This window comes from Miscanthus floridulus, chromosome 8 (genome assembly GCF_019320115.1).
Source record: "Miscanthus floridulus cultivar M001 chromosome 8, ASM1932011v1, whole genome shotgun sequence".
NCBI classification, from domain to species: domain Eukaryota; kingdom Viridiplantae; phylum Streptophyta; class Magnoliopsida; order Poales; family Poaceae; genus Miscanthus; species Miscanthus floridulus.
Window position 1 is genome coordinate 216,511,400 of NC_089587.1, and position 21,044 is coordinate 216,532,443.

Below are 21,044 nucleotides of genomic sequence, written 5' to 3' on the forward strand. Positions count from 1 at the left end.
TATATATAGTAACTAAATAGAGATATAAGTTTTGATTTTCTCCGGTTGCAACGTACGGACATATTTGTTAGTAATAAAAAATCGGCAAGGCAATTGTCGTGTTATATTAATTTGACTAGCAAACATACTCGTGCGTTACAACAGAATTTATATCCTGTGCTATTTGTTCTAATACGCTTTAGAATTAGACTCCGTACGTTGGTTGGACATATGCTATCTAACCCGCATGAGTACGGCTCATGAGTTTGAGATAAAGGCCTTGTTCGCTAAAAAACTAAGCTGAAAAGTACTGTGAAAGAAAAGCATTGTACCATGGCTGATAAGTTCAAGCGAACAGGGCTAAAGTAATTATGATTTTAACCTCTTACCTAAGAAAGGTGGAACGACTTATAATTTGCAACAGGTAGATTATTAACATAGTGTTTTAATCACCAATTCTTGATAAATCCAATGCTACCAATTTTCCACTCGCAACACGAACTAACTTAACTTCACAGTGGTACCGTCTTCCACCCGCTTCTGGCACCTGCGTGCCGCCTTGCTCGCTAGCGGGTGTCGCAGACAATCCATGGGAAGTTAAGCTCCAAAACCGCTTCTCGCCGCGGCGGTCCGGGTGGTATGTCACATGGTACCACGCCGACGCCACCTTCAATGCGTCATCGCCCGTCGACGCCCTGAGCCACCGCGGCCCTCACCTCCGCGTGCAGGGTGTCGACGGCGGCGATGATACGGTCCTTCGTCTCGAAGTAGCGCTTGTTGTCCCGCACAGAGCGCAGATACACCAGTCTGTTTCGGATGTTGCCTGTCAGATTCTCGTCCTCGCGCTCTGCGGAGTAGTAGGTCATCAGAGTGCCCAGCCTCTCGGCGTATGCCTCGTACTGCTCCTCCGTAGTGTCCAGGAACTTGTCGAAACCGGCGATCTCGACTCCTCGAGGTCCAGGTCATACACGGAGCTCGGTGGGGCCGCAGGCAGGAGTGCTTCTGTGCTCTCCTCGTGCCGCAGGGCTGCGTGGTACAGCTTGCCGGCCGAGGACGCCGTTGGAGATGTACATTGGCCTCTCTCCCATCGTTCTATGAAGTCTGGGAACTCCGGGTGCATGATGCGGATGCCAGAGTCGCTGGCCCTTGGCCCTCACGGCCTCACCCCCACCTACACAGCCGTTGGCGGAGCACGAACTGCCCTCGCGCGGATGGTCGCCGGCATGGTCGCGCGGATCTAGCGGTGGTTGGCCGAACTACCGGCATCCGGGACTCCGAGTGCGAGGGGCGGAGCTGCTCCCTGCGGGTGGCGACAAGCGACTCCGGCGCTCCGAGGATCGAGGCGCTCCCTACTTACGATGATTCATCCTCCAGTCCTTCAATCAGGTAGTAGTAGTACGTACCACTCTCTCTCAAAATAGAAGATTCTCGTTTTCCTAAGTCAAACTTTTTTCGACTTTGATCAATTATATGTAAAAGAATATTAATATTTATGATATATAATTAGTATTATTAAATAGATTATTAAATATTACATGTATTTTTTATAAGGGTTATTTGGATCGGTACCATTATAATTCTCAAAACTTTAAAATGTACTATTAAAATTCATCTATCTGCTTGGGCCCACTGACACGTGTATGCTTGCTGTTCATTTTGATGTATGGACGTCTCTCGTGCCGAAGTTGATCGCCCCCTGCGCCCGTGGCCCCGTCTCAGTCCCACTCCTCGCGCTCACTCTGTCTCTCACTCTCTCATCCTCCCGACGCGGCGACGGCGGCGAAATCCTAACCCGCAGATGGAGGCGGCCTACGCGGCCGCCAGAACCATCCCGCGCAGATGGAGGCGGCCCTACCGCCGGCACAAGAAGACCGGGCCTGCTCATCACCCGTGGAACTATCCGCGCCGTGGCGTCCGCTTACATCTCCCAGCAGAAGTACTACAGGCTCGGCGCGTTCGTGGCCCTTCCGCCGGCGCCGACGCCGGCAACCTGCTCTGGAACCTGTACCTCCTCTCCTTCGCGGCCAACTTCAGATGAAAGTCCCTGCAGCGCGCCGTTCCTGGAGATGTGTGGCCGTGCCGGCGTTCCGGCCCGGACCGCACCACCTTCATACATCCGTCCTCCGCGGCGTTCTCCCAAGGTGTGCATGTACTGGGACCTCCACCTCAGCGCCGACAACATGCGCCGCGACGGCGTCGCTCCGGACCTCGTCACGCACGGCTGCTCGTCGACGCCTACCTCGAGCGCCGCCTCGCCCGGAACCTCACGTTCGCGTTCGACCGGCTTGACGGCAACGCCGAGCCAGTCGTGGCCACGGATGCCATCGTGTTCGAGGCGTTCGGCAAGGGCGGCTTCCACGCCTTCTCCGAGGTGTTGCTGGAGGCCACCGCCGGGAAGAGGCGGTGGACGTACTACAAGCTGCTCGGCGTCTACCTCAGGAAGCAGCATAGGAGAAACCAAGTTTTCTGGAACTACTGATATGCTAACCAGTCTCAGTAACAATATTAGCAGTAGTGTAGTGCTAGATTGTAAATTTCAGTGATTTAAAATGTGCTTGCCAGCAACTTCATATATCTAGGAGTTTGCAACGGACATACCAAGACTGATTTATATACTCTCGGAAAATGATTTATACTTGCATCAATAGTTTGTACATTGATTCAGAAATGGTGGCTACAATCTCAGAATCTTCAACAAACAACTTAACTACCTAAGCAGCAGTATATCTCTATGGAGGCATTGGTGCGACGAATCTTAGGAGGTTGGGCTTCTCCTTGGTCCATGGGGCGCCGTTTCCGTGCCATTCTCCAGTGCTGCTCAGGGACTTTTGAGAGAACACTGCCCTTCTGAATCTCCAAGCCTTCTGGGCGTCTCAGCTTGTATGGCTCTCCAGTAAACGGTTCAAAGTCAGGCTAGGGATTTTGCTTCCACGTTTGGTGCACAAACCAACCGTATTTGTAATCCCCAACAATGGGAGTGCCGAGGGCTTCAGCACAGTGGACTCGGAGCTGCAAACAGAACAGGTTGATGCTTACAGTTGAAAATGTCCATTCCTAAGCAAGATATATGAATCTATTTTCCATGTTTCTAAGAACAAATGAAAGGCATGATAGTTGATAGGATTACCGCTGCTTTCTCTGTCCAGTAGATGGACCTGAGCTCACAAGCACACAGGGAAAAGAGATCTTCAGAAAACCTAAGATTATACAGAGTGACCAAAAGTCAAACAGAAACAATCATGAGTAGTCTTTTCTAGTTAACACATATGCAGACAAATTGATGTATTCATTTATTTACTATATGTCCAATTTGGGGAATACTGACATACAGAGGCCAATTATCCACAGAAAACAACATTTTCTGTATTAATGCAGGAGTCGTGTAGCCTATATATGTCCATGAAAAATTAGCAATACAACCTACAAACAAAATTACCCTGTGGATGACAAGCCTCCTCAGGTACTCAATCTCATCTTTATTAGGATGCAGGGTGGCAGTCGGAATGGTCTCATAACGCTTCTTTACCTCACCCTCAGCCACTGAAACAGGGAGGTGAATTCTCATTCCAGGCTCCATAGCATTATTATGTTTAATCTGCAACAAACTGAGGGCCACATTTATTTTATTCACAAAGCACAACAACATACAAAAAGAGTTACTGTAGAGCAAACACTTCACTGCCACCTTTTTCAGATGATGCTTCTGAGTTCGAATGCTGTCAGCTGAAACCTCGTGGTCAGAGCACTCAGAAAAAACCTGAATAGCAAATCGTTTTCATCTTAGACGCTGAACCAAAGATGACTACAGCTACAGGTTGTGCAGGCTGCTATGACATTAACTCAGGAAAGTTATATGTGTTCAACTGATCCTATGAAGATACAACCACTCTGGCAAAGGCATATCAAAGAAGCTCTGTTGCTCTTATCAGAAAATAAAGGCAAGTTCTGATGCAAGTAACTGAAATTTATGGTAACATTAGTAGTCGAAGAATTCTGAATCAATACTAATCGAAAGAAAAATGTGATCACACTGAATCAAAGCTGCAACGGTCAGGAATGCCAGTCGCCCAGTCCAAAAAGGGAAGAGAGATACCATTCTCCTGTTGAAGTGCGCCTGCATAGCCTCCTGCGGCACGTCGGCGAAATAGTGCTTCACCCAGCTCACCGCCGTCACGTGATGCGGCGCTGCCTTCCTTCCCGGGAGAGGGTCCGGCCCTGCGGGGAACGACGGCAGCGAGAGCAGCTGCCGCGGTGTTGGGGTGTACGACGCAGGATATCAACGGCAGACTACATAGGCTGCACTCCTAGGGATGGCCCAGCCCACAAGAAGAAGCCTTGCGAAGCATGACTCTGCTCGGCGCCTTCCGCAAGACATCGAGAGAATATCCTGAAGATACTACGAGATCTGTAAGGACATGTATGATCCCAAAATTCATGTAATCAGTTATTACTTTCCGGTTATCTCTCAGATCTAACCGATTTGTAACCCTACCTCCCGGACTATATAAGGCGGACAGGGACCCCCTCTAAAATCACGGCATATCATACGATAGCTAATACAAACCAACAGACTACAGGAGTAGGGTATTACGTCATACTGACGACTTAAACCTGTCTAACTCGTGTGTCTCTGTTGCCTTCTTGTTCTTGATCACGCGCTCCTCTGTCGATCAATCTAACTTCGTGGGATACCCCTCGGAGGACTGCCGACGATATTCTATCGACAGTTGGCGCGCCAGGTAGGGGTGTGCGTGCTGTTTCCTTGTCGAACAAGATGACTTTTTTCCGTAGGCTCTTCGTCCCTTCCGCAGCCTAGCCAGATCTTCACGGTCGGATCCATCTCATGGGTCATCAACGCTGATGGAATCGGAGAGCTCCTCGAACCGGGGCAGATCGGTTCTGCGCCGGCCACCCCCGCACCTGCAACTGCAGATCCGATCTCGGAGCCGATTCCGAGGTCTCCTTCGGCGACGACTCGCCGTCCGCTTCCTCGCTACCAGAGGAGGACGATCGACAACGACGATATGATCGAATCCATCGATCGGGTCAGACTGAAGCTCGGCGATTGTCTCTCCGTCGCCGAATCAGCATTGGACACTCTGGTTCAGCGCCGACCACCCTCTAATCCAGATCTATCGGAGGCTGCTCGAGAAACTGCAGGGGTTACGGCCCTACCCTTCGGGTTCTCCAACGCCGCCGCCACTCACCAACATGCCCTAAGGGGCAAACTCGCCGACCAGGTTGCCATCCAGCTTCCGCCTGCCGTCAACACGCTACACTTAGGCCGGAGCCCCGGGGCGCACCTCTAGACCATCCCAGAAGAAACTCCGGGCTCCGAGTCTCAGGGCTCTACGGAGACCCTCGCCGAAACCTTCTCCAATCAATTTCTCCTTCCACCCTTTCGGGGCGGTGCGATCTTCAACGTCAGCATCGACAGCCCTCCTCGAAACGGCGAAACCGAGGAGGAGCGTGTTGCTCGAGAAAACCAGAATGTCAACCGCGCGTAGCGGCGAGAAAACGAGGCAGCTATCGCGAGGGCCGAGGCTGCTCAGAATAATCGGCTTGACTCTCAAGGAATACCGCTCCCGCTCCACCGCGACCTCGACGACGAATTTCTCCACGTCGACGGCCACGACGTCTTCAAGACTCCAAGCGCCGATTTGGTAGTAGCCGCCAATGAGCTCGCTCGTTTCCCTCAAACGCCCGAGCTCGCCAAGATCGTCGCCATGCTTAAAGCGGCTCACTGTCAGGTCAATGAGATCCCCGAGGATCAGAGACCTTCGTGCTCTACGAGCACGATTCACCGATCAGCTACGCCGAGGTCCAATCGCCGCCCTAGTCAAAGCCGTTTTGCTGACCAATTGCTACCTCTCCAGGGGGGACCCGGGGGGCATCGCGTCGAACACCATCGCCAGCACGATCAGGAGGTCGAACAGGATGCTAGAGTACATCTTAGCAACCTCCGGGATGCGCAGCGGCGTATCGAGCAACGTCACTTTGGTCGCCATGAAGACGAAGTGCGTCGCCGCCAGGATTACGAAAAGGAGTACGACAACCCGGACTCAGCCCTCGAGCCTATTCCCGACCACAACGCCATAGACGACGGTGTCGACAACCCTGAGGGGCCTCTAGCTTTCATAAGGGCACTCCAAACGCTTCGGTGGCCCTGTGGTTTTAAGATCACTGGGTCAAGCCCTACGAAGGAAGAATGAACTCAACTCAGTGGCTGCAGGCTTACGCCACTACCGTCCGTGCCGTGGGAGGAGACACCAACGTCATGGCAAACTATCTCCCCGTCATGCTCACGCCACCCGCCATGAGCTGGTTCACCAGCCTTGCGCCGGACTCCATCGGCTCATGGGAAGAGTTGAAGAAAGTCTTCACCGACAACTATATGGCCACGTGTACTCGACCCGGCACGAAGCATGATCTCAGCCGCATCAACCAGAAGCCACCCGAGCTCCTCCACAACTACATCCGGTGTTTCTCTGAGATGAGGAACTCTATCCCCAACATCATGGAAGTTGAAGTCATCACCACCTTTATTCGAGGACTCCACCATCGCGAGCTTAGCTCCAAATTCAACCGCAAGCCGCCGACTGGTATCGGCGAAATGATAACTATCGCCAACCAGTACGCTGATTGAAAGCTCTAGTTTGGTTTTGGTTAATTGATGAAACCCTAAGTGCTAACCTAGTTTATCAAAGTGATTATGAGATAGGTAGCACTACTCCAAGTGATGAAGCAATATCGAAGATCATGACGATGGTGATGGCATGGTGATGATCAAATGCTTAAACTTGGAAAAGAAGAAAGAGAAAAACAAAAGGCTCAAGACAAAGGTAAAATTGTAGGAGCCATTTTGTTTCGGTGATTAAGACACTTAGCGAGTGTGATCGCATTTAGGATCGATAGCCGTACTATTAAGAGGAGTGAAACTCGTATCGAAATACGGTTATCAAAGTACCACTAGATGCTCTAATTCATTGCATATGCATTTAGGATCTAGTGGAGTGCTAACACCCTTGAAAACATTTGTGAAAATATGCTAACACATGCGCACATGGTGATACACTTGGTGGTTGGCACATTTAAGCAAGGGTGAAGAAGATAGAGTTGAAAAGGAGTTAGTCGCGCTGGTTTCAGAGCTACCGGACGCGTCCGGTATGGTGACCGGACACGTCTGGTATTTGGTGAGGTACTCAGTGACCAGACGTGTCTGGTTGCCACACCGAACGCGTCCAGTGTGAATCAGCTAACACAGTGCTCGGCAGATCAGTTGATCGGACGCTGGCAATGTCCGGTCCGGTGTGACCGGACGCGTCCGGTCGTCGGTGGATGCTTACTGTACTCGACCGGACGCTGAGGCTTAGCGTCTGATCAGTCTCTTCCAGACGCGTCCGGTCAGCCCTGGTGGCTTACTGGACTCGACCAGACTCGACGGCTCAGCGTCCGGTCAAGTGTGTTTGTGCGTCCGGTATGAGCGTCCAGTCATCGGCGAATGGGCAGCAACGGCTAGGCTGGTTTGAACTGGACACGTGGTAGTCTGGGAGCTACCAGACACGTCCGGTATACCGACCGAACGCGTCTGGTATTCACGACCGGAGCGTCCGGTGCTGTGTCCGATGCATTATGACCGAAGCGTCCGGCCGGTGCGCAGTCAGCCAAATATTTGAGCCAACGGCTCTATTTCGTGGGGGCTTCTATTTAAGCCCCATGGCCAGCTCAAGCTCACTCTCTTGCACATTTTCATTGACATAGCAACCTTGTGAGCTTAGCCAAAGCCCTCCCACTCATCTTCGATCATTGATCCATCATCTTTGTGAGATTGGGAGAGAATCCAAGTGCATTGCTTGAGTGATTGCATCTAGAGGCACTTGGTATTCATGTTGCGCTGTGGATTTCGCTTGTTACTCTTGGTGGTTGCCACCACCTAGATGGCTCGGTGCAGCGGTGGAGGATCGGCATGAGTTGGTGATTGTTTGTGGCCGTCTTCGGCGATTGTGAGGGGAGTTGTACCTTCCCCGGCGGAGTGCCGAAAGGTAACTCTAGTAAATTGTTCGTGTCATTGAGTTACCTCACTTGTGGGTAGATTCTTGCGGTGTCCAATCGTGTGGATGAGGTTTGTGAAACACCTCTTAGCCGCCGAACCACCAAGTGTTGGTCGACACAACGGGGACGTAGTTTGTGGGCAAGCACGTGAACCTCGCGAGAAAATCGGTTGTCTCTTGCCCATTTGGTATTCTCCCGGTGATTGGTATATATTCACCTTGTGATTGGTTCATCCCTCTACATGTCGGTATAATCACCCTACTCACTCTCTTACATTCTTGCAAACTAGTTGTAGCAAGCTCTTTAGTGTAATTAGAATTGAGAGCTTGCTTTCATATTTAAGTTTGCTTAGTGAAGCTCTTTAGAGTAGAAAGATTGAGAGCTCTTAGTGAGTAGTATCATAGCAAATTGTATGTCTAGCTATCATTGCAACTAGAATTGTTGGATAGGTGGCTTGCAACCCTTGTAGAGCTAGAGCAAATTTGCATTTCGCTATTTGTCATACTAATCAAATTGCTCTAGTTGATTTATAGATTTTTAAATAGGCTATTCACCCTCCTCTAGCCATATTAGGACCTTTCACCGATGTCGAGGAAGCCGAGGTGCGCTTCAACGAGGATGCAGGCACTCAACGCCTGCCTCACCGCTACGACGATCGCCCCGACGACCGATGTCACAGCGACCGCTGCCCCGATGACCGTAGCTATCATCGCGATAGCGGCCGTGACCGAATAGGAGGACATAGGCCTGGCCAAAATCACCGCCGCTAGCCAGAACACATCATTACCGCCATTGGCCAACCTCATGCCAAGCATAACTATGACGAATAGTACCAAAAGATCCTCGATAGCCCGTGCCCTCTTCACAAGAACGCCAAACACAAGATGAAGGATTGCATTGGTCTGCCTAGGGAGTTCTAGGATAAGAGGCTCGATGACGACGCCAACGATGGAGCCAGAGGTCGTCGACCACCTGGGAACAACAACAACGCCTTTTAGGACCACGATAAGGTGGTCGCCACCATCTTCGGGGGCCTCGCATCCACTGAAAGTAGAAGGGAACAGAAGCTCACCGCCCGACGAGTGCTCGCTGTCGCTTTAGAAGAAACTACTGCCGACCCTAGCTATCGTCCATGGTCCAAGGTCCCCATCACCTTTAGCAGGGCCGACCAGTGGGCAGACGTACCCTACATAGGGCGTTTCCCCCTCGTCCTCGACGCAACTGTCCAGAAGGTGCTCTTCAGAAAAGTCCTTGTTGACGGTGGCAGTGCTTTGAACCTACTCTTCGCTAGGGCCCTAAGGGAGTTGGGCCTCGCGATATTAGATCTCACACTATCGGACTCCTCCTTCTGGGGTGTGGTACCTAGAAGGGCATCCAGAACACTTGGAGAGATCACCCTATCAGTATAGTTCGGCATGGCAAGCAGCTACCACATCGAGCATATCAACTTCTACGTCGCCGACTTCGACACCGCCTACCACGCCATACTTGGCTGGCTAGCTCTGGCCAAATTCATGGCCGTACCACACTATACGTATCTGGTGTTGAAGATGCCTTCGCCTGCAGGAGTCCTGGCTCTGCGGGCCAACCTCTCTGTTGCCTACTCCTGCGAGACAGAGAGTCTCGCTCTCGCCGAAGCCACCGACCTCGCCATCCAGATGGCTAGCATGGTCGCCGAAGCCAAGATGGCACCCGCCGATGACATGGAGATTCCAGAGCTAGAGCTTCCCCGTGCCTCCGCCAAGTCTAAGGAAATCAAGGAGGTTGGCCTCGGCCTCGATGATGCCTCCAAGACCGTGAAGATTGGGGCTCACCTTGGCCCCAAATAGGAAAGCGCGCTCGTCTCCTTCCTATGTGCCAACGTCGACGTGTTTGCTTGGAAACCTTCAGACATGCCGGGGGTACCATGGGAGAAGATCGAGCACTCCTTGAATGTCTCGCCGACCACCAAACCGATCAAGCAGAAACTCCGCCGATTCGCGCCACACAAGAAGGAGGCTATTAGGGTAGAAATAAAATGGCTCTTAGCTACTGGGTTTATAAAAGAAGTGTATCATCCAGATTGGTTAGCAAACCCTGTTCTCGTTTGAAAAAAGAATAAAGAATGGAGAATGTGTGTTGATTATACTGATCTTAACAAACACTGCCCTAAAGACCCCTTCGGCTTGCCTCAGATAGACGAGGATATAGACTCTACCGCCGGCTATGAACTACTATCCTTCCTTGACTGTTACTCCGGCTATCATCAGATCTCCCTCAAGGAAGAAGACCAGATAAAGACATCATTCATTACACCTTTCGGTGCATACTACTACAAAACTATGTCCTTCGGACTCAAGAATGCCGGGGCTACCTATCAAAGGGCCATCCAGATGTGCCTCGACCAATAGATCGGCCGCAACGTCGAAGCCTACATCGATGATGTGGTCGTCAAGAGCAAGACAGCCGATAGCCTTATCACCGACCTTGAAGAAACCTTCGCCAACCTGAACAAGTACTGATGGAAGCTAAACCCTTCAAAGTGCATCTTTGGAGTTCCATCTGGTATACTGTTGGGCTACATCATCAGTGCTCGAGGCATTGAGCCTAATCCTAACAAGGTCTCCGCCATCACCAATATGAAACAACCAACATGTGTCAAGGATATACATAAGATTACAGGTTGCATGTTTGCTTTAAGCCGCTTCATATCATGCCTCGGCAAAAAAGGGCTACCTTTCTTCAAGCTCCTCAAGGCCTCTGAGCACTTTTCCTGGTCGGAGGAGGCAGACTTAGCTTTCGAGCAGCTCAAATTGTTCTTAACAAAGCCGCCGATCATGACAGCGCCAAGGCCAGATGAGACTCTGCTAATATACATCACCGCCACTTCTCGCGTCGTGAGCACATCTATTGTCGTCGAACATGAGGAAGCTGGGCACGCTTACAAGGTGCAACGTCTGGTCTACTTTATCAGTGAAGTACTTAATGAGCCAAAAACTCATTATCCTCAGGTACAAAAGCTGTTATATGCAATTCTAATTACGTCGCGCAAGCTCCGACACTACTTCAAATACTACAAGATCGCTGTGGTCACTGAGTTCCCCATGGGGGACATTCTTCGCAACAAAGAGGCCAATGGCCGCATCATTAAATGGGCTATTGAGCTCGGCACCTATTCCATCGAATTTAGAAGCAGACCTACCATTAAGTCATAGGCGCTCGCTGACTTCATCGTTGAATGGACCGAGATCCAAGAGCCCATCACCGCTGCTTGCCCCGAACACTAGGTGATGTACTTCGACAGTGCCCTTAACATCAACGGTGCTGGTGTGGGCATTCTGTTCATTACGCCGACCAAGGATAAGCTACGTTATGTTCTTCGGATACACTTCCCAGTCTCTAACAACACCGTGGAATACAAAGCATGTCTCCATGGTCTTCGTATAGCCATCGAGCTCGGTGTCAAATGCCTCATGGTGTATGGGGACTCCGCACTGGTTATCAACCAGCTCAACAAAGACTGGTCCTGTTCCAGCGAGAAGATAGATGCTTACTGCGCTGAAATCAGAAAGATTGAAGGAAAATTATATGGCATCGAGTATCACCACATGGTATGTGACCAAAATCAACTCACCGACCACTTATCCAAGCTCGGTTCTTCTCACGCCACGATCCCGCTGGGGGTTTTTGTTCAAGATCTCCCGGTGCCATCCATCAAAGAAGATAAGGAAGTTGAAGTTCCCCCTGCCGAGCAGTTGGTACTTGCGGTACCTTCGTCGGTCACCGATTGGAGGGAGCAATTCATCAAGTACCTCACCAGCGCCGAGGTACCCGCAGACAAGACTGAAACTGAATGCCTAGTTCATTAGAGCAAGCTTTACATGCTGGTGGACGGCAGCTTGATGAGGAAAAGTGCCAAGGAAGCGACACTGCAGAAATGCATCACCCAAGAGGAGGGAGTGAAGCTACTTCTTAAAATTCACTCTGGTTCCTACGGCAACCATGCGGCCTCAAGAACATTGGTCGACAAGGCTTTCTAAGCTAGTTTTTATTGGCCCACAGCCATCACTGATGCAGAAGATCTCGTCCGACATTGTGAATGATGCCAATTCTTCGCTAAGCAAATACACGTGCCGGCGCAAGAGCTGTAAACCATCCCAGCTTCCTAGCCCTTTGCATGCTAGGGACTAGACATGATCAGGCCTTTCAAGCTAGCACCAGGTGGTTTCCGGTATGTATATGTCGCCATTGACAAGTTCTCCAAGTGGATTGAATATAAACCGCTCGCCTCAGCTACTACAAAGAAGGCAGTTGAGCTCTTTGAAGATATCATCCACATATTTGTTCTACCAAACAGCATCATCACCGATCTCAGAACTATGTTTACTGGACATCATTTCTAGGACTTCTGCAAAGAACGTTGCATCTCCATCAAATATGTTTTTGTTGCCCATCCAAGAGCCAACGGTCAGGTCGAACGGGCGAACGGTATGATCCTTGATGCCCTAAAAAAGCGACTATATCAAAAAGAAGAAAAACACCCGGGCAGATGGCTCAAGGAGCTTCCAGCTGTAGTCTGGGGGCTGCGTACTCAAGCTAGTCATAGCACCGGTGTGACTCCATACTTTTTGGTCTACGGCTCAGAAGCCATACTGCCAGCGGATGTTACTTTTCGAGCACCTAGAGTGAAAAACTATGATGAAGAGCAGGCCGTGGCTGTTCGGTCTGAGGATGTCGATAGTGCCGAGGAAGAGCGCCTAATCACCTACGTCCATACAACTAAATATCTGGAAGGCTTGCGGAGGTACTACAACCAAAACGTCAAAGGTCGTTCATTTGCTGTCGGCGATCTCGTTCTCTGTAGAAAATAGAAGACTGAAGGGTTGCACAAGCTCTCTTCCCCCTGGGAAGGGCCTTATATTGTCAAAGAGATTACTCGACCAGGTTCTTATCACCTAAGTGACTTAGAAGGAGTCGATGTTCCCAACTCGTGGCACATCGAACACCTTATACATTTCTATCCTTGAAACACTACAGACATGTACTTTATAATTTTATATTCAGATAAGTTTTTGGTCTCCATAACTTATCACCGTTTTGTCTCTATTGTGGTTTAACATCCATTTGTGGTCACCGAGCTATATGCTATTTCATGACAAACTCCAATACGTACTCGCCGTAACTGCGCTGACCACGTTTCTCCAAATCGCCGAACATGATTTCTCCAAAATCTCCAAAGCTAGCGCCAAACAATTTCTCCAAATCGCCAAACACGATTTCTCCAAATTGCCGAATATGATTTCTCCAAAATCTCCAAAGCTAGCGCCAAACAATTTCTCCAAATCACCGAACGATTTCTCCAGATTCGTCGAACAAAACGCCGACAAAATTTCGCCCAAAATCACCGAATAAGTTTTCTCCAAGTCGTCGAATACGTTTTCCACAAACCTCCAACGTATTTCGCCACATGTTTGCTCCAAAGTTGCCAAACACTTTGTCTCAAATCTCCAAGACCTTTCACCGATCAGTGAGCAGCTTACTTTCTTTTTGTTCTTTTCAGAGAAGACCTAGTCTCCGATCTCTCCCTAAACATGCTACGGGCTCTGCGCTCTGCGTTATGGGTGGTCGGCTGTGGTTCCTTGGTCATGCCTATTCATCCTACACATCTACGGGGTCCGAGCCCCACGTTATGGACTACGGGCTACCTAAGGCCGAATGCTCAGCACAGAACTAGTTGCTCGGACTACGCTTATACGGTCTATATCTCCAAGTTATTTCGATAAACCGCCGAGCAGCACACGTTCCGCTTTTTCCTCTCTATGGAGAAGACCCAGTCTCTGATCTCTCTCTACACGTGCTACGGGCTCCGTGCTCTACGTTAAGGGTGGTCGGCTGTGGTTCCTTAGTCGCGCCTCTTCTTCCTACATGTGCACGGGCTCCGCGCTCGACGTCATGGACTATGGGCTAGCTGAGACCATGGGGGTCGGTAGTGAACTAATTGCTCGGACTCTACTTATACTCCGTATAAATACTTTATGGTTGTAATAACAAAGATTTTTTCGCCGAAATTCTTTCTGACTGCATACACATGCACTTCATAACAGTTATCATCTGTATAAGTATTTTCCATGCTTTCACGCATTCTAACTATACTGTCCAGAAATTACAGATGATGTTCACCAAGGAGATCATTGTGCTTCGCCACTACCATCAGTCTCTCCGAACAGGTATATATCGTCAGCCAACTTTTTCGCCGCGTCTTCCACCTCATCCTCCAGCCGCTGGGTCTCCGCTTTGCTCAGCCCCTTGGCGTACCCGCCCCCTATCGCCTTAAGATTAGTGGCTGGATAGTGGGACCGAACAACAGCAAGGGTGTGGGTAGCGGCGAAACAACGACGTCATGGTTGAAGCTCTTAAAGCTTTTCCGCGCCGTCTTGCATCTTTCGATGATGATATCCAGGCGCGGCGGCCTACCATCGGGCTGAGGAATAGTTTCCGGTTTGATGCAGTTGAGCACTGGTTTGATTCCGGCAACTACGGCGTCAAATTTGTTCCTCTGGGTCCGGGCGTCTTGCTCCAGCACATCGAATTATGCCTTGACCCTCCGACGGTAATCTGCATGCATTTTGAAGTTCCATCAGGAAAGACAATTACTTCAGCAGAAAACCCGACCAAGGGGTACTCATCGTTTAGCTCCTCGGTCAGTTTGTTCGCTTGCCCTGTCTCCTTCGCTTTCTCCTCTCAGAGTTGCTCGAGGGCCTGGCATAGTTGACCGAGCTCCGCGTCTTGTTCTACAAGTACATCATTCATCACCAAAAGTAATCATATCCAACTATGTAAGGCATTTTTGTGGATCGTACGTACCTTTCTTCTCCTCAGAGATTTTCTGCAGCTTTTCCAACTGCTCGGAAGCATCTTTAAGTTGTGTAGAGGCAGTGGTCAGCTGCTCGGACTTGCTTCGAAGTTGTTCTTTTGCAGTCGACAGGTGCTCAGACAGGACCCCTTCTGGTATTCTAGGTCCCACGCGTTGGACTCAGTAAGGTCTCGCTCGCACTAGTCCCTTTGAATGTTTTTCTCCGAACGATTCATTGCCTCTTTGAGTTTTTTTGTTCTCCTCGGCGAGGGGCTCCATCCTCTTAATCAGCTGGTAACGGTGCTTGGCAGTTTGAGTTATCCCCTGGAAATGCACAATGACAATAATAGAAGGACACCACCAATGTCAACGAAGAATATTCAGGATTCCATATTAACCTCGATTTGTTTTACTACTTCACCGAGGGCGGATTTCAGCCTCCTCATTTCTCTAGGGGTGTCCTCTTCCTTGACAACTACCACTTCGTCACCGCGCTTGCGAAGGATTCGGACGGATTGGGTTCGAGGATCGTCATGAACGATCTCCTCCACCTCGTCCTCCTCTTCCGCAGCAGTAGGGGTCACTGCAGGGGGGCTCTGTGGTAGGACAGTGGGTCCGAGCATGACCTGCAACCCCTCAGGGGCACCATTAGCTCCTCGGGCGCCCCTAGTCTCGCCGACCTAGACTCTGTTGCTTCGCTGGCAACTCTAGTTTCAGCTCCCAAGGGTCCGACGCTACCCGATGTTGCTTTGGGCATTATCACTGAGCCGGCCTCTGCTGATGCCGGCCCCTCGCCATCTCCAGCTCCACCCACAGCGGTCATTGATTTTTTCGCCAACTGCCGAGCACTGGGGACCCTAACACAGGGGCGGCAGGCATTACCTCTGCCTCAGGATTAGCCCGAGGCTGCTCGTCTGTCTAGGCGGGTGATTTCGGATCCTCCATGTGCCTTGCGCTGCATCGAAACATTTGGTCAATCATCCAAAAAGCTAAGATCAAATAGCAAAACAACACCTACGCGAGGATACTTACCGTTTGGTCTGCCGGTGCACCTTTTTGAATTAGCGAGGCCTGTGTAAGCCCCCAGGTGCGGCTGTGGGGTCGACCCCCATGCTCTCGGGTGGAGGTCTGTCCTCCTGTACAGTCGGCCTCTGCTCTGCCTGCTGTTTCGGTGTTTCCTCCACCCGTAACACTAGGTTTACCTCCATCTGCTGCTCGGGGACTCCCGTCGCTTGCTCTGTGGGGATTTTTGTTGCCTGCTGCTCGGGGACTTCATCGCTTCCCCTTGGTTGCTCCTCCACGCGTGTGCTGCATGAAGCTATTTGCACGCTCGAAGGAGGGGGAACTATATCTTCGTCGTTATCAGACCACTCGATCACCACGGCCCTCCGTGTATGAGTGGTCTGGTCGCCACCTAGTGATATACCACCTGGTTTGCGGGGAGCGGCAGTTGTCGTTTTCCTCTTCTTCAAGGCCGGCTCATCTGCCGCTGCTCGTTTCTCCCGGGATTTCTCCGATAACGGGGGGGATGCGCCGTGTGATCAACATCCGAATCTCTGGATTCTGATGAGATACCGACGAAACTTTCTTCAGGGTGTACTGTTGGTCGGACGTCCACCGCCGGTAGCCATTCAGCTCTCGGCACGTCAGAAAAATACACTGCCCTGTCCTGCGAATGGATCTTTGCATAAGTCAGTTCCCTGCTCGGCGATCGATAGTTGAACAATGCAAGTTAAGATGGTTACCTGAGGAGGCGAGTTCATACAGTTGAAGGCCTTTGTTTCTTTTGCCAGCTAAATGAGGCGCCGGAGGTGAATAGTTCTGCGGTGCGGCTTATTACTTCTTTCCTTGACAGCCATTCAGGTCTCTCCCGGGTTCTGTCGTCGTCGCCCTTGTAGTCAAAAGCAGGGTAGGCCCTCTCTTTGCAAGGCTAGACACAGCGTACTATGAAGCTTGCTGCCACAAGTCCACCTCTCAACTCCACACCTTGAATCAAGTTAAGGAGCTCCTTCACTTGCTCCATGTCGATACTTCTTGGTCTCTCCGACCAGCTTCTTTGGTTCTCAGGGATATGGTGGACGTCGCAGCGGACGGCCGGGTGGTTCTGTTTCATGTAAAACCACTTGGAATTCCACCCTTTCAAGGAAGTGTTCAGTGGTACGCTGATATAATCGCTAGCCATTCCATCTCAGAGCTGTAGATATACGCCACCGACCACCTTAGAGCCGCCACCGCCTTTCTTCTTTAACCAAAACAAGTGTCTAAAGAGGTTGGAGTGCGGCAGAATCCCAAGAAACGCCTCACAGAAGTGAATAAAGATTGAGATGTGCAATATAGTGTTGGGGTGGAGATTGCACAGACTAATCGACCAAAATACCAACAGATCTCGTAGGAAAGGATGAACAGGGAACCCCAATCCATGCTAGAAATAATCTTCAAAGACTACAACTTCATTGGTGTTAGGCATTGGAAAGGGCTCACCACTGGCTGGCCGCCATCCGGCGGTGACGCGGTCAGGAAGCACGCCCGCCGTCACCATTCTTTCAAGCTCCGCTTCTCTAGAGTGCGATGGAGTCCACTCTTCGTCATGGCTGGCTCTGCCTCCTGCCTTCTTTGGGCTTGTTTTCTTCGGGTTCACGGCTCTCCTCTTCGACGCCATCACTCAGATCTGGATGCGGTCTGGCGTCGGCAATGTGTGTGGTTGCAAATCTGGAGGTGTAGTGGCTGAGGCGGAAGATGAAATGGCGAAGTGGCAAGGGTGGGAGAATGGGGGCGGCGGCACTTTTATATGCCACTTTCCCCACTTTTACAACTCAAGGGTTTTTGGGAAACCGTTCCCGCGATCTACGTCGCTCCGAATTCTCCAATGTGGCTTAATGGGCCGTTACCCGGGTTTCTGCTCAACCGCAGCCCATGGCGCTCATTTATCTCTGCCTTCTGTTTCTCCTCGCCGAAATATCGCCGACTACTCTGCCATTTATTAAGGCTAAGTAACTGACACTATACAACTGTTACTCCGGTTTCTTCTCCACAATTCGATTTCTCCGATAACTCCGCCTGCAGCATGGGGACTGGCGGCCTGCTCCGTTGGTCTTTAATTGTTTTTCTGTTTCTGACCCTGGCACCACGTGACTGCATCACCTACTGTCATGCTCGGGGACTAAGTGGGCACACTTCACCTTGCGGTGAATGTGCTTTGTCTCTTTCTAGGGCACGCCCGGGGACTGGCTTCCTGCTCGGTTGGTTTTCTACTATTCTTCAAGTTTCTGACCCTGGCACCACATGACTACATCATCTGCTGTTAGGCTCGGGGACTAAGTGGGCACACTTCACCTCGTGGTGAGTGTGCGGGGTTTTTTCTCGAAGACTACACGCCTATAGAGGAAGATTGACTCCTACAACTTTGTTCGGACTCAGTGGGCACACTTGGTCCACTGCGGATAAATTTTCAATTCTAAACTTGAGCTCCTTACACCCTTATGGCAAGCCGTGCTTTGGTCACTCTACTCGGCGATGGTTCACGGTGCTCGGCGACATATCGCGCTGCTCGATGACAGGTTATTCTGCTCGGCAACGGTTCACACTGCTTGGCGATGGCTCACGCAGCTCGCTAGTTTAGCATGGTGGTTGGACCATTAGCTTGACTGCTCGGCGTTGTTCGCACCTGCCCGGACAAGCTTAAGACGACGTTGCACAATGGGCACAAGGCGCTCGGGGACTAGCTGTGGGGTGTACGACCTCGGATACCCACGGCAGACCACATGGGCTGCGCCCCTATGGGTGGCCCAACCCACAAGAAGAAGCCTTGCGGGGCACGACACTGCTCGGCGCCTTCCGCAAGACATCAGGAAGATGTCCTAAAGATACTACGAGATTTGTTAGGATATGTATGATCCCAAGATTTCTATAATTAGTTATTACTTTCCGGTTATCTCTCAGATCTAACCGACTTATAACCCTGCCTCCCGGACTATATAAGGCGGGCAGGGACCCCCTCTAAAATCACGGCATATCATACGATAGCTAATACAAACCAATAGACCACAGGAGTAGGGTATTACGTCATACTGACGGCCTGAACCTGTTTAACATGTGTGTCTTTGTTGCCTTCTTGTTCTTGATCACGCGCTCCTCTGCCGATCAATCTACCTTCGTGGGATACCCCTCAGAGGACTGCAGACGATATTCTGTCGACATGCGGCCTCGGCCTGGGCTTGGGCGCCCCCTACCGCGTGACGTTGCTGGTGTCCACGCGGACCACCGTCGGGTCGGCAGCCGCAGGCGCTGGCAGCAGTGGAGTTGGGCGGCGGCGGTAGTTGACTCGGGCGCGGGCACGGGCTTTAGGATGCCGGCGCCGCGTCGGGAGGATGAGAGGGTGAGAGACAGAGTGAGCACAGGGAGTGATGAACGGACTGAGACAGGGCCACGGGTGCTGGGGGCGTTCAACTTTGGGACGGGGGCAAATACGTCCATACATCAAAATGAACAGTAAGTATACGCCTGCCAGTGGGCCCAAGTAGCTGGAAGACGTATAAAATGGCAAAACTCAGTGAAACATCGAATTATAATGATAAATCTCAAAATAGATGAATTTTAATGGTACGTCTCAAAGTTCTGAGAATTGTAATGGTACCAATCCAAATAACTTTTTTTACAAAACTAGTTAAAGTTGAGAAAGTTCGATCTGTACGTTTCTCGTAACCTCATCTATTCTGGGACGGAGAGAGTACGAGGTGCTATACTTGGCCATATGGCCCGAGGCCCGTTGGCCCGGCCCACGGCACGATGTTTCGGCTCGGCCCGACCCTTGGGCCGTGCCTGGGCTTCACTTTCGGCACGGCGTGCCGGCCCGGCCCGGCCCGACACTTTGTAGGCCTGGAAATGGCTTCACAGTATATATACGTTGAGCATAACTGAAACCCTAACTCTCTCCATCTCCCTCAGGCGCTGCGCCCTCCAACCCTCTATCTCCGTCTCCCTCGGGCGCCGCTCCATCTCTCTCGCTCTCTCTCCCTCCCCCTCAGGCGCAACTCCATCCCTCTAGCTCTCCCTCATCCCGAGCACAACCGAGCGGCCACGGCCACGGCCAGGGCGCGCTCCATCCCTCTCCCTCAGGCGGCCACGGCGGCGCAAGAGGCGCGCATGGAGGCCAGGGCTGGCTCGCGCGCATGGAGACCACGACGGCGCAGGGCGAGCTCGTGCGGGTCGTGGGCACGCGGATCCGTGCAGTAGCAGCTCCTGCACCTTCCTCGGCAGCGGATCCAGCGCCACCACCTCCACGCCGGCGGCCACGCACATCGTCATCAACTCCGACAGCAGATCAGGCAGGAGCAGCTCCTCCCCCGTGCAGATCCGGCGGGCCCCCTCCTCCCTCCCTCTCCCTTGGTGGATCTAGCGACCCGGTGGAGCTGGCAACCCCGGCAGCGGCCGGCCTCGGGCGGATCCGGCGGGCTCCCTTCCCCCTCTGCGATGGCCGATGGCGACGATCCCCCTGTGTAGCGCTGCCTGCGACGCTGGGCCAGTCGGGCCATCGGGCCGGCACGGCACGGCACGAGGCCTTTTAGGGCCGTGCTTGGGCCATTAGTGCTGCCCGTGGGCCGGCACGGCACGGCTCGATGCACCTGACGGGCCGTGCCGTCCCAATGACCTCCGGGCCGTGCCGAGCACGGGCCCGGCCTGGGCTGGGCCGGGCGGCCCGAATGGCGATCTATACGAGGTGCTAGCTCAAAGCCGTCCGATCAGGTGTCAAGTCCCAGTCGTGGTTGGCCGAACTACCGGCATCCGGGACTTCGAGTGCGAGGGGCGGAGCTGCTCCCTGCGGGTGGCGACAAACGACTCCGGCGCTCCTCCTTCAATCAAGTGGCAGGAGTACGTACTTACGTGCTAGCCCAGAGCCGTCTGATCAGGTGTCAAGTCCCAGTTGTATTTTGCTTTTCAAACTTCCTGCATGGACCTTGGACCAATCTAACTACGTGTTCCCGACGGACTCTAGTCCGCACAAGGACTGCTGACGCTAGTTGATTTTATGTTGCTTATTTCCTTTTAATCACGTAGGTATGAACACGATCAGCCGTCAAGCAAAATAAGTGATACGTGATGTTCCTTTAGTGCTTCACGTGATATTAAACAATTCGACTTCAATAGTTCAATACATTGTTGCAGCACGCCGACCCTACCAAAT

The 21,044-nt window shown here is 51.6% G+C and overlaps 1 pseudogene; it reads right to left on the reverse strand.

Moving 5' to 3' along the window:
- Nucleotides 1-2,604: 2,604 nt before the first annotated feature.
- LOC136470632 (RNA pseudouridine synthase 3, mitochondrial-like) lies at nucleotides 2,605-20,161 on the reverse strand (annotated as a pseudogene).
- Nucleotides 20,162-21,044: the final 883 nt, after the last annotated feature.